Source organism: Crinia signifera, chromosome 4, assembly GCF_055691185.1.
Source record: "Crinia signifera chromosome 4, ASM5569118v1, whole genome shotgun sequence".
Lineage (NCBI taxonomy): Eukaryota > Metazoa > Chordata > Amphibia > Anura > Myobatrachidae > Crinia > Crinia signifera.
This window is the reverse complement of record NC_139220.1, coordinates 322,179,632-322,191,243: the sequence shown is the minus strand read 5'-3', so window position 1 is coordinate 322,191,243 and position 11,612 is coordinate 322,179,632. Positions and strand designations below refer to the sequence as shown.

General features: G+C 47.2%; 1 long non-coding RNA gene across 1 annotated transcript; it reads left to right on the top strand.

Moving 5' to 3' along the window:
* The first annotated feature begins 221 nt into the window (after window positions 1-221).
* Window positions 222-10,172, top strand: LOC146072858 (uncharacterized). Its single transcript, XR_014473249.1, has 3 exons — window positions 222-306; window positions 727-905; window positions 9,724-10,172. It is a non-coding gene; the product is annotated as an uncharacterized LOC146072858 (long non-coding RNA).
* The last annotated feature ends 1,440 nt before the right edge of the window (window positions 10,173-11,612 follow it).

Genomic DNA, 11,612 nt, shown 5'->3' with positions numbered 1-11,612 from the left:
GATGCGGCTTCTTCTCACTGCCTTGTGCTATGGTATCTCACTCCGCCGGTGCCCTGTCGTGCTGCTGGGAGCCTGGGACTATTTCCTTTCTAGCAGCAGCTGTGTGTTTCTGTGTCACTCCGCCAGGGCGCTGCTGCTGCTGCTGGCATCCGGCCGAAGGATCTTTCTAACGTCAGGAGCTGGGCGGAGCCTCAGGCTGCTGCGGGGCGGGCGAATGAGAGGTTCAACTTCAGGACAGGAGAGGTGCTCCTGTTCAGCGATGGGCGGGAAAGGTGCGCTGCTTGCTGTGTTCTGGCGGTATCTGAGGTGAGACCCCGGCCGGGAAGGAAGCACTGGCTTCTGGCTGACACCTCCGCGGCTGCTACTCGGGTGTCTGAAGACGAAGTGCAATACAGTTACAGTGTGAGGCTAGGCAGTATTGGTGGGGTCTAATGTAGGGACGGCCATCGTTGCGGTCGCCATCGTTGATTGTTATCGATGGTAATAACAGTCATTGATGGCAGCTTAATATCTAATGAATGATCATCGATGTTTTTACTATCGATGGTCTTCTATTTTCTTTGGCTATCTGTCCATGCACTTTTGGGAAAGAAACTATTTGCTTATGCTGTGCCATTGTTGGGGGGTGGGTGGAGGGAGGGATGGGTTTCCCCCATTGATGGCAAAACTAACCATAAACCATTGATGATTATGATTCATCGCCTTTTGGTTTACCTCCTGAGGAAGCCGCTGACGGAGCAAAAGGTGGAGAAAGGCGTAGAGGATTGGGGATAGAAGCTGCTACCTGACAGCACTGACGGACCCGTCTCAGATAGGACCACTTCCAATATACAATCAGTGGTCGGAGAGGTTCGTTTAGAAGACTGCAAGCAGGCTCCCTGTTGTTTGCCCGGATGCTCACTTAAGTATTTATCCTATTGAATGTGCACATTTGAAATAATCAAGGATTGTGATTTGCAAAAGTTACCGGTACTAACAGAGGGATAACTTCAATAACTTTAAAGCTATCATTAACCCTCCATTATTGCTACTTAACTGCATGCTGCTACTAATTACCCCCACTAACACTTTTACAAGGGGTCTACCTGAGGGAAGCTTCATTCTAATATATGTTTGTTAGTCTTGTTTGTCCCAATGTTGGCCACATTGAAAATTAAATATTTTTAAATTGTTGATTCAAACTATGAAATTGTTTTAATAAATGAATTAATTATATTAAGCACAGCGCTGTACCACTCTGTCTTTTTTCTTGTCTACAAACCACTAGGGGTATGGTAATTCCCCTTAGGTATTAGCTGCAGTGCTTAATATCAATCAGCGCCAAGTATCAAACCTTGTTTTTGTCAGTATCGGTGGAGTCTATAGTGACTAGCGAAGTATCAGTGGCATCTAAAGTGGCTAGCACAGTATCAGTGGCATCTAAAGTGGCTAGCGCAGTATCAGTGGCATCTAAAGTGCCTAGCGCGGTATCGGTGGAGTCTAAAGTTGCCAGCGCAGTATCTTTGGCATCTAATGTGGCTAGCGCAGTATCTTTGGCATCTAATGTGGCTAGCGCAGTATCAGTGGCATCTAAAGTGGCTAGCGCAGTATCAGTGGCATCTAAAGTGGCTAGCGCAGTATCAGTGGCATCTAAAGTGGCTAGCGCAGTATCAGTGGCATCTAAAGTGGCTAGCGCAGTATCAGTGGCATCTAAAGTGGCTAGCGCAGTATCAGTGGCATCTAAAGTGGCTAGCGCAGTATCAGTGGCATCTAAAGTGGCTAGCACAGTATCAGTGGCATCTAAAGTGGCTAGCGCAGTATCAGTGGCATCTAAAGTGCCTAGCGCGGTATCGGTGGAGTCTAAAGTTGCCAGCGCAGTATCTTTGGCATCTAATGTGGCTAGCGCAGTATCTTTGGCATCTAAAGTGGCTAGCGCAGTATCAGTGGCATCTAAAGTGGCTAGCGCAGTATCAGTGGCATCTAAAGTGGCTAGCGCAGTATCAGTGGCATCTAAAGTGGCTAGCGAAGTATCAGTGGCATCTAAAGTGGCTAGCACAGTATCAGTGGCATCTAAAGTGGCTAGCGCAGTATCAGTGGCATCTAAAGTGCCTAGCGCGGTATCGGTGGAGTCTAAAGTTGCCAGCGCAGTATCTTTGGCATCTAATGTGGCTAGCGCAGTATCAGTGGCATCTAATGTGGCTAGCGCAGTATCAGTGGCATCTAAAGTGGCTAGCGCAGTATCAGTGGCATCTAAAGTGGCTAGCGCAGTATCAGTGGCATCTAAAGTGGCTAGCGCAGTATCAGTGGCATCTAAAGTGGCTAGCGCAGTATCAGTGGCATCTAAAGTGGCTAGCGCAGTATCAGTGGCATCTAAAGTGGCTAGCGCAGTATCAGTGGCATCTAAAGTGGCTAGCGCAGTATCAGTGGCATCTAAAGTGGCTAGCGCAGTATCAGTGGCATCTAAAGTGCCTAGCGCGGTATCGGTGGAGTCTAAAGTTGCCAGCGCAGTATCTTTGGCATCTAATGTGGCTAGCACAGTATCAGTGGCATCTAAAGTGGCTAGTGCAGTATCGGCAGAGTCTAAAGTGCCTTGCGCAGTATCAGTGGCATCTAAAGTGGCTAGCGCTGTATCAGTGGCATCTAAAGTGGCTAGCGCAGTATCAGTGGCATCTAAAGTGGCTAGTGCAGTATCGGCAGAGTCTAAAGTGCCTAGCGCAGTATCAGTGGCATCTAAAGTGGCTGGCACAGTATCAGTGGCATCTAAAGTGGCTAGCGCAGTATCAGTGGCATCTAAAGTGGCTAGCGCAGTATCGGCAGAGTCTAAAGTGGCTAGCGCAGTATCAGTGGCATCTAAAGTGGCTAGCGCAGTATCAGTGGCATCTAAAGTGGCTAGCGCAGTATCAGTGGCATCTAAAGTGCCTAGCGCAGTATCAGTGGCATCTAAAGTGGCTAGCGCAGTACCATTGGCATCTAAAGTGGCTAGCGCAGTATCAGTGGCATCTAAAGTGGCTAGCGCAGTATCAGTGGCATCTAAAGTGGCTAGCACGGTATCGGTGGAGTCTAAAGTGCCTAGCGCAGTATCGGCGGAGTGTAAAGTGGCTAGCGCAGTATCGTCGACATCTAAAGAGGCTAGCGCAGTATCGGCGACGTCTAAAGTGGCTAGCGCAGTATTGGTAGGGTTTAAAGTAGGGATGCCATCGTTGCCTTTGCCATCGATGGCAAAAGTGCAATTGAACATTGATGGTGCATAACTATGCAATGGATGACCATCGATGTTTTTACATATCGATGGCCATCCATTATCTTTGACTGAGTGGCCTGTGAGCCAATCAGAATACAGGAGCGCGACTTTACGAGTATCCTGGGTGGAGCTATGCTCCGTGTTTCAGGAAACAGCAAAATTAAACTAATCATTTGAGCTTGACATCGAGGGTGGGAAACCATCTGGTACTCCCCCATCGATGTCAAAACTATTCTACATCAGCCATAAACCATAGATGGCCATCCCTAGTCTAAAGTGCATAGCGCATTACCAGTGGCACCTAAGTGGCTAGTGCGTATTATTTTGTATAGGTCCCAGTTCCATTAATATATGTATAGCAGATAATACGGTACTTGTTTCCTAGCACGGCCACAATCGTTAGTAATCGTGTCCCTTAATTAAGGGACACGATTACCCCGATGGACCCGATTTCTTTTGAAATCAGGTCCATTTTGCCGGCTAGGAAGCAAAAATCGGGGGCATCGCGTCGGTCGGGACCATTAAGATTGGTCCCGACGCGACCGACGCGATGCCCCCGATATTTCCATTGACTTCAATGTTAAAAAAAATTTTAACATTGAAATCTTGTCGGGAAGGGAAAATATCGGGGGCATCGCGTCGGTCGGGACCATTAACATGGGTCCCGACGCGATGCGACGCGATGCACCCGATTTTTACATAGGGTTCAATGTTAAAAAAAATTTTTAACATTGAAATAGTGTAAAAATGTCCAAAAATGTGAAATGGGTCAATATGACCCATTTCACATTATAAATGTCCCCGTCGTCGCCCCACGATAGACGCGAACCCGAAGCGTGGCGAGCGCAGCGAGCCCGCGAGGGGCGGCGGTACGCGTCCTCCGACCTTTTCATGCCCTACTATCCACTACGGTGTGGAGTGAGAATAGAATAGTGTGGCGAGCGCAGCGAGCCACCGAGCCCGAAGCGTGGCGAGCGGACGCGGATACCTTTACAGTTATACGCGTCCCCTTGCGGGCTTCACAGGTGTCCGTGGCGACGCGGAGACCTGTGAAGCCCGCGAAGGGACGCGTTTACCTGTGAAGGTATCCGCGGGGCTCGCTGCGCTCGCCACGCTTCGGGCTCGGTGGCTCGCTGCGCTCGCCACACTATTCTATTCTCACTCCACGCCGTAGTGGATAGTAGGGCATGAAAAGGTCGGAGGACGCGTACCGCCGCCCCTCGCGGGCTCGCTGCGCTCGCCACGCTTCGGGTTCCACGTACTTAAATTTGGGGGGGTTCTGAATTTTTTTCATTCAATCCAATGTAAAATTGGGTCCCTGGGACCCATTTTACATTGGATTTAATGAAAAAATCGGGTCAAAAATCGGTCGGTCGCATCGGTCGCATCGGATGCGACCAAATCGCATGCGATGCGATCGACCCGATTTTTTTAAGCACGACCACCCCGATCTTAATCGGTGTGGCCGTGCTAGGAAACAAGTACCGATAATACTGTGGTAGCCACGTCACCAGCCTATATACATGTATTCCCCATGATGGGGGAATAGAGGAGGTGACACATGGGCAATACACAATATAGTGAACCTGATATCAGCTTTCTCCTGGAACTCTTGGCGTTCACATTGACACATGATTATTTCATGTTCCATGGCAGGTCTCATAGACAACTGGCTGTGCGATAGACTCTACGGTTGCGACGTCCTCTGCCAATAGTTTTATGCAGGAGGTCACACCCTGTATTAGAACCCATGCCCCGTGCTACTAGAAGCAGACACCTTACTGATTGAGCTGTTTGTGGATTTTAGTTGTATGAAGTTACACTACATAGCTCTGCCTAATAATAGCAACATCTGCACACTAATGGTGCAGGAGCAAACTGCTCTATCTGTATGGTGTCTGCCTCCAGTGAGATCAGTCACAGGTTCTAATTCTAGGTATAGCTGCTAAGCAATTTATTTAAAATAATTGTGGTGCGATTTAACAAGATTTATAAAAATATATTTACACACTTGCATAAATATAGTTATATAAGGTGGTGTGTGTGTTGGTATCGCACAGGAAGGTCCTGGGGGGCTCAAGAGGGATTGGATGTGATTTCTCCCGTATTTACGCCACTGGATAACAAGATAAAAGCAAAGCTCTACTGCTTAAGAGGGAAGAGTTCATTAGAGAAAAATCAGTCCCCCAGCTTAAAGATAGAAGAGTGGGGGTCTCGGTATGTAAACAGACCACAGATCCACCTGTGGAATATACTGTAGGGACTTATTCAGACCTGATTGCTATATTCGCTGGCCCGGCGGTAATTGAATGACGGCTCGTGCGTATGGATCGTAGCGTACATGCGCTAGGCCAACCAGTGATAAAACCCAGCATCTTTTCTAATCGCAAGTCCATTGGACAGGAATCCAGCGTTTGTGGGGGTCACCCGACCGTTTTCTGAAAGTGTCAGGAAAGATGCAGGCGCGCCCAGGCGTTATCAGGGAGGTTGTGCGACGTCCGCTCCGGCCCGATCAGTCTGTGGATATCACACAGACTGATCAATACCGATATATCGGTCAGTGACGTTACCCACCCCCTGCTCCCGTCCGTACATGCAGTCACTGATGATATTAAGCTCATATGCATGCGCAGTATATTTTATTACGGGGTGCACCATTGGATGGGCAAGTCTAAAGGCCCATACACACTAGTAGACTTTCATTTCAAAAGACTTTGCCAAAATCTTTGATAGATATATCTTTCACCAAAGTAGTGCGTACACACTAGACTATTTTCCTCAAAGAGCGAGAGATTTTCAGGAGGCGAAAGACTTTGCTGAAAATCTTTCATATACAAGGCTATTTACATAATGGGCTGGGTTTGAATTCCAAGGGTGGGAGCAGGGTCCATTTTAATCAGTGCATTCCTGTTCTTGGTGCCTGATTCAGAACTGATTGCTGGCAAAATCCCACCCGTGTGCACGGCAAACATTTTATTTGTAGCCATGCACGTAGGGAGAAAATTATTCACACCATCATGTCCATTACACATTATACCACATACTAGAACGCCCATTACACAATATGCCACACACCACTGGGTGATTGGCAGTGGGTGATAGTGATGGATAGCGGGTGACAGCAGTGTAAGGGTGGTGGATGAGGGTGACGGGCAGTGGGTGATAGTGACAGATAGTGGGTGACAGCAGCATGAGGGTGATGGGCAGTGGGTGATAGCGATGGATAGTGGGTGATAGCGATGGATAGTGGGTGACGGCAGCATAAGGGCGACATCGGTGTGAGGGTGACGAGCAGTGAGTGATAGTAATGGATAGTGGGTGACAGCAGCATGAGGGTGGTGGATGAGGGTGACGGGCAGTGGGTGACAGCAGCGTGAGGGTGATGGGCAGTGGGTGATGGTGACGGATTGTGGGTGACGGCAGCGTAAGGGTGGCCGGTGATGGTGACAGATAGTGTACTGGCTGGGGGGGCACATGCCATCCTGCCACCCGACACAGTCCGCTACTGGAACTTGGGCCCCTAGGATTATGGGGCCCTAGGGCAACTGCCCATCAAGCCCTTGCATTAAGATGTCCCTGAATATATACATTGCTGGCCTGTGCCAGCAATGTATATATTACTTGCTAATACGTAATCATTGGAGCCCGGTGGCACCAATAATATATACATTGCTGGTCTGTGCCAGCAATGTATATATTACTGGCTTATTAATAACATTGGTGCCCAGTGGTGCCAGTAATATTTACATTGCTGGCATGTGCCATCAATGTATATATTAATGGATTATTAATAACATTGGTGCCCAGTGGTGCCAGTAATATATACATTGCTGACCTGTGCCAGCAATGTATATATTACTGCATTATAAACATTATTGGTGGCCAGTGGTGCCATCAATATACACATTGCTGGCATGTGCCAGCAATGTATATATTAATGGATTATTAATAACATTGGTGCCCAGTGGTGCCAGTAATATATACATTGCTGACCTGTGCCAGCAATGTATATATTACTGGCTTATTAATAACATTGGTGCCAGTAATATATACATTGCTGACCTGTGCCAGCAATGTATATATTACTGCATTATAAATATCATTGGTGGCCAGTGGTGGCAGAAATATATACATTGCTGGCATGTGCCAGCAATGTATATATCACTGCCTTTAACATTGGTGGTCAGCGGAGGAGCAGGGAGGATGCGGCCAGTGGGATGGGGGCGGGGGTTCGGCTGGGGGGGCGGGGCGCTCCGACGTGCTGCTGTGTACTGTAGCCTGGAGGAGGGGGAGAGGAGGCTGCGCTGCGTGCATATCTGCAGCCTGTGACCGGACAGTGTGGGAGCGAGGAGGGGTGAGTATAAGCAGGGGGAGGGAGCGGGCGGTCAGACTTTAAGTCTGTGATCTTTCAGCCCTGCTGCCGTACACATTTAGCGATGATGGCTAAAAAACCAGCCATCATCGCTAGATGTGCTGGTAAAACCAGCAGACTTCCCACCTCGCTAGCGATGATGCGGGAGCGCGCATCATCGCTAGTCGGGGATCTCTGGCCCATACACACTAGGCGATTTTCAGCTGAAAATCGTCAAGTGTGTATGGGCCTTATGACCGCCAACTGAGCATCAGTACAAACTAAACAGATGGTTACTTATTTATGTATAAATATACACACGGTATAGACATGGATACGCTGAAGGCGTGCAGCAAAAATTGACATCGTATTGCCCATTACACATTATGCCATACTCCATAATGCCCATTACACATTTAGGTCATACTCCATAATGCCCATTACACATTTAGGTCACACTCCGTAATGCCCATTACACATTTAGGTCACACTCCGTAATGCCCATTATACATTTAGGTCACACTCCGTAATGCCCATTAAACTTTATGCCACACTCTGTAATACATATTACACATTATACCAAACACCGAAATTCTCATTACATATTATACCACATGCTGTAATGACAGCATGTTGCATATTGTGCCACATAAGTTCCAGGCGGACAGCTGTCGGGCAGAGAGCGGTGGGCAAACCACCCAATTCCCCTTTGATACATCACTTGTGGCCCTTCTGCATGATATGTATCAAATGCGATCCCAGTTCCCTGCTGCTGGGAGGGCGTCCAACCTGGAGATATCACGTATCATCTCCGGGTCTGATCCGATGTGGAACAGATCGGAAGTCAGACACTTGTTATTTAGGCTGATTTCTCATGAAATCTGGCCCAAAACGCATAGTGTATGGGGGCCGGTAATCTGCCACGTCTTACTTATACAATCCTTTAATATTTTATGTCCCTCTCTCCCACCACGCACCCTATATATATATATCTAATTCACTTTTCATACCCCTAAACTTAAATATATTTAATGATATGCAAAAAAGTGTGTATTGAACTATAAGGATTTCAGCGCTGTAGGTCTGCTGGGGGGATATTGAACACTTGTGGTAACCCCGTACCACAAAAGAAAATACAAACAAAAAGGGGGGAGATGTGTCAGAAACACATCTATTTTGTTCCTATCCCTCCTGCGACCTAAAAGTGGAATATAAACTAGCACGTTCCTGTATTACATAGAACGTTCCTCTTCTCCGCCTCTGGTAATATGCACCGATCTCACTGAACGATAGATAAAGCAGTGGACCCTTCACCAAGGTTCAGTCTCCCTTAGAAGTGACACAAAACACCAAATACACCCCTTATCTGGGATAGGCGTCTCCTCTTCTCCGACTGGTCTAAGCTTTCCAATACCAAGATTCCACGGGATCCTTTATGAATTCCCACGAACAGGCTCCATGCAGTGGTATATCATATGAAAATAAACAATGGAATCAATATAGTGTGACACTGTATTTAATTTATAAAAATGAACACAAGTAAAATTCCATAAAATCTTCTAAAAACAATTCATGATGCTGGAAGGGGGATAACACAATTACCGGAGTCGGTGGAGAACTCGTTGGAATGGAGCTCTCAAACAAGCGCTAGTAAAAGACGTCCCGGGCACTCTCCGACTAGGCAAGCTGCAGGCGATCCCGGCAAAGGTGTCCTCCCGGCTCAGCGGGTGTACGTAGGTCCGACGCGTTTCGACCGACACTTCGGTCTTTTTCAAGGATGTAATGAGTCCATATACGTTGTCCCTATTTAAGGGATAAATGTCCAATCACAAAAGAGCATGCATCACAATTGGCCAGAGAAGAAATGAAATGTATCTATAACCTGAACACTCTTCATCCTCATGGCCTTAATAAGGACTTCGAGATAAAATGGTTCCTGTAATTTTTACTCTTTGGTTTTTATACCCATATTTTTTATCATCGTTTTTTATTAAATATGTGCTGTTTAAGGAAAAATCTTTTTAATCACCTGCTATATATATATTATATCCAGCTGCTAAGGAATTAATGATTATTTACATTGTTATATGGATATTCGTACTAATTTGTATTTTTTTTGCTTCTTATCATGCATCCTGTGATTACATTCAAGTATGGAACTTCCGTATAGCACCAATGATCTGTATTACCGCAAAGATCCATTTGCCGACAATAGAAACAACTGATACAGACAAAGTCCGCTCATCCGGAAGTGGGGCAAAACCATACATAAGATATGGACGGAAGCGGGGCAGTGATCACTAGCCGTAACAGTCTCCAAGGCAACACGCGACGCTGCTCACGAGTGAACGGAACTGCTCTTTTGTGATTGGACATTTATCCCTTAAATAGGGACAACGTATATGGACTCATTACATCCTTGAAAAAGACCGAAGTGTCGGTCGAAACGCGTCGGACCTACGTACACCCGCTGAGCCGGGAGGACACCTTTGCCGGGATCGCCTGCAGCTTGCCTAGTCGGAGAGTGCCCGGGACGTCTTTTACTAGCGCTTGTTTGATGGCTCCATTCCAACGAGGTCTCCACCGACTCCGGTAATTGTGTTATCCCCCTTCCAGCATCATGAATTGTTTTTAGAAGATTTTATGGAATTTTACTTGTGTTCATTTTTATAAATTAAATACAGTGTCACACTATATTGGTTCCATTGTTTATTTTCATATGATATACCACTGCATGGAGCCTGTTCGTGGGAATTCATAAAGGATCCCGTGGAATCTTGGTATTGGAAAGCTTAGACCAGTCGGAGAAGAGGAGACGCCTATCCCAGATAAGGGGTGTATTTGGTGTTTTGTGTCACTTCTAAGGGAGACTGAACCTTGGTGAAGGGTCCACTGCTTTATCTATCGTTCAGTGAGATCGGTGCATATTACCAGAGGCGGAGAAGAGGAACGTTCTATGTAATACAGGAACGTGCTAGTTTATATTCCACTTTTAGGTCGCAGGAGGGATAGGAACAAAATAGATATATTTAATGATATGCCCCCCCCCCCCATCCATGCTTTGATAAAGTGATAAAGTACACAAGAGAAAGATACCTTGATGCGCGTTATTATCTCCAGCTTACCGTGAGTACTGCACGCCACTGTTTGATGAGCCTTAAAAAGAAACCTTGAAAAGGTTTTTTACTTTAAAAAAGTTGTTATGTACATAGTGGTCAATAACAGCTGGGGAGCGACCAGTGTATTATGGGTGTTCCCCTGGGAATGCAGGAGAACCGATGCCTGCACGGGATGGGCGGCTGACATCATGACATCAGCTCCCGCCCCCTATTTGCCCATCTCCGGCGGACATGACAGACTGACATGTTACTGATGGGGAGAAAAATCACTCGGTGGCCGGAGACCATGAAATTATTTCTCTCCCCTGTTCTCGTACACAGCCCCTTGCATGCTAGTGGGGGGATATGGGAGAGGGGGGGGCATACATCAGGGCACTGACCTGTTCGCTAGTATACACAGCCTATGTCTGAATCAGGCCCTGAGTTCTGTGATGGGTCAGAGGTGAGTTCATGGTTTGTTCTAAGTTCCTGTAAAATGTGCATTAATTGCGGAGACGTTGCGCACAATGTGGCCATTCCTGTGTCTCTCCGGGGAGTCTGGAACACAACAGCAGCGATTCTTCTAGGTATTACTTGTACAAGGTCAGAGATTTTGTAGGATTACAGTTCCTGATTCCGGCCTGATGGCTGCTGTGCGAAGTTGCAGAGCCCCTGCGATCAGATCGGCCCCGCACAGACAGAGTGATAACCCGCCCCATGCACTTCTGCGTATGGTGTGCGAATGAGTCGCTGATCACCGGCCATCTGCCGATCCATTCACAACTCACCATCTAATGATTTGTTCTCAGTCTGTGCGACTCAACAACTGTGTGACAGAATCAGGCTGATCGGGGCCAGAGCTGATGTCACAGTCCATCCCTGAAATCCCCTGTGCACGCCTGCATTTCTCCGGACACTCCCAGAAAATGTCCCCTTACCACCC